This window comes from Penaeus vannamei, chromosome 8 (genome assembly GCF_042767895.1).
Source record: "Penaeus vannamei isolate JL-2024 chromosome 8, ASM4276789v1, whole genome shotgun sequence".
NCBI lineage: Eukaryota > Metazoa > Arthropoda > Malacostraca > Decapoda > Penaeidae > Penaeus > Penaeus vannamei.
This window is the reverse complement of record NC_091556.1, coordinates 7,149,709-7,152,704: the sequence shown is the minus strand read 5'-3', so window position 1 is coordinate 7,152,704 and position 2,996 is coordinate 7,149,709.

The window sequence follows — 2,996 nt, the reverse complement described above, 5'->3', positions numbered from 1 at the left end:
GATAAGTGGGGTATATTTACATACACACAAACACATACTCACGCACAAAGGTACATAATCAAACAAACACACACACACACACACAATTAAACACCTGCACACGAACATATACGCACAAGCAAATACATACGCACACACTCAAACACAAACATACATGATCAAACAAACACATACACACAATTACACACAAACACACGAACATGTACGTACACACAAATATATACGCACACACTCAGATACATACGCTCACAGGCACACAAGCACACACACACAAACCCGCACAACACTAAATAGACGAACAAATTCTTCAAAAAAAAAACTATGAAAATAGACGTAAAACTAAAAGAAAAAAAAATACATCAAATTTTACATCAAACATAAGATCCCAAAGACAATTAAATAAACATAAATTTTAACAAAACTATTTTTTTTTCAAATGTATTTTAAAAATCACATCAAATTTTACACCAAACATAAAATCCAAAAGAATTTAATAAACATAATTTTAACCAAACTATTTTTTTTTTCAAATGTATTTCCTTAACTGCAAATAGATTTTATCAAAAGACACATACCAACAGACGTAACTGATAATGCCTTCAAACGAGAGTGCAAGTTGACATACGTACCTGAGCTTGCAACAGGGATAAAAAAAAGTAAATGTAACTCCCTTGCAATTTGCAGTGATGAGTTTCAGTTTACTACCTGTGTTCCTCTTTGAGTTATTGGTGCCTTATGGGTTACTGAAATAAGGGGGATAAATAGGGGAGAAAGAGGAAGAAGAAGAAGGAAATTAGGAGGAGGGAGAGGAGGAAGATGGGGGAGGGTAGGGGGAGGGGGAGGGTAGGGGAGGGCGGGAGGGATGAGGGTGAGGGAGGAGGGGGATGGGGGAGGAGGAGGAGGAGGGGAGGGAGGAAGAGGAGAGGGAGGAGGAAAAAGAGGAGTAGAAGAAGGAAGAGGAGAGGGAGGAGGAGAAGGAGGAGAAAGAAGAAGAAGAAGAAGAAGAAGAAGAAGAAGAAGAAGAAGAAGAAGAAGCTGGAGAAGAAGGGGGAGGAGGAGTAGAAGGAAGAAGGAGAAGAAAAAAAAAGGTGGAGGAGGAGGAAGAGGAAGTAGAAGAAGAAGGAAAGGAGGAGGAAGAAGAAGAAGAAAAGAGGAGGAGGAGGAGGAAGAAGAGGTGTGAGTGAGGGAGACGGAGAGCGGGAGGAGGACAAAGTCGCGTAAGGTGAGGGAGAGAATGAGGGAGGAGGAGAAGAGGAGGGCGAGAGGAAAGAGTAGGGAGGAGGGGAGGGGGAGGGGGAGGGTAGGGGAGGGCGGGAGGAGAGGGTGAGGGAGGAGGGGAGAGGGGAGGGGAGGATTAGGGAGAGCAGGAGGGAGGGATGAGGGAGAGGGAGTGCTGGAGGAGGGAAAGGGGGAGGGGGAGGATTAGGGAGAGCAGTAGGGAGGGATGAGGGAGAGGGAGTGCTGGAGGAGAGAGTGAGGGAGGGCGGGAGGAGAGAGTGAGGGAGGAGGGGGAGGAGAGAGTGAGGGAGGAGGGGAGAGGGAGGGGGAGGATTAGGGAGAGCAGGAGGGAGGGATGAGGGTGAGGGAGCGGGAGGAGGGGAGGGGGAGGAGGGGGAGGGGGAGGGCGTCCGGCGTCCCCGAGCGGAGATTCGGGCGGCGGCTCCGGAACCCCTCTTGGGCGGCGCAGGAGCGGGCGGCGGCGGTAATTGCGTCCTGCGACCTCCCTGCCGCCGCCGCCGCCGCCGCGAGTGACACCGGGAGCGTGGGAAGACCGCGGGCTTCCTATCTCACGGCACCTGCGGCTGCGGGAGGCGGCGGAGGAGGCGGTGGCGGAGGAGGCGGCGGAGGAGGCGGTGGCGGAGAGATGTTTTATCACGGGGGGCGTCCGGGGGAGAGAGGGGGGGGGGTGCGGGAGGGAGGGGGGAAGGGGGGGGGGGGGACGTGTCGGAAGGGAGAGAGAGTGTGTATGTGTGTGTGTGTGTGGGGGGGTGGGTGGGGGGGTTGGATGTAGCGGTCAGAAGTGCGTAGCGGAAAGGGATTTGTAGCGGTTAGGGATGTGTAGCAGAAAGGGAGGTGTGGCGATGAGCGATTTGTAGCGCTTAAAGATTTTTGTAGCGTCGAGGAAAGTGTAGCGGTCAGGAAAGTGTAGCGGTCAGGAAAGTGTAGCAATGAGGAAAGTGTAGCGGTCAGGAAAGTGTAGCAATGAGGAAAGTGTAGCGGTCAGGAATGCGTAAACGAAGTGTAGCGGTCAGGGACATGCAACGATAAGGAAGAAGATAACGTAGCGGTGATTGCTATGAATGTGTAGCCATAAGGAATGCTTAGCGATAAGGAGATGTAGCGATGCTAGAGATGTAGCAATAACGATGTGTAGTAGTAGTGGAAGTGTAGCAGTGTAGCCTTAATGATGTGCAAATGAACTGTGTAGCCTTGAAGAAAATGTGTAGCGGATTTACGCAACTCTGGCATGTATGGTGCTATGCTAGCGGTGGCGAGTCTGTAGCGGTTAAGAAGCTAGCGATAATGTAGCGCGTGTATTTGAGTTCACGTTTCCGGTAATCAGACACACACACAAACACACACACACACACACACACACACACACACACACACACACACACACAAACACACACACACACACACACACACACACACACACACACACACACACACACACATACACGCACAGACAAATATAAAAATCTATAAATTGGAAAGATTCCAGAGAAATATTGATATACAGAAATGACCCCACCCCCCCCCAAAAAAAAAAAACACGAAAATCTACCTGTAATCATACCTATAAATCCATCTATTTATCTATCTATCTCCCAACCTCTTTGTCTACCTATCTTTCCATCTATCGCTCTATCTATTTATATATACATACGTTCCTACGTATTTACCTTCCTACTTACAAACCTATCTGTCTATCTATCTACCCTCTATCTACCCCAGTGCGTCCCTGAACAATGTTTTGGGAGGGGAGGGGGGGG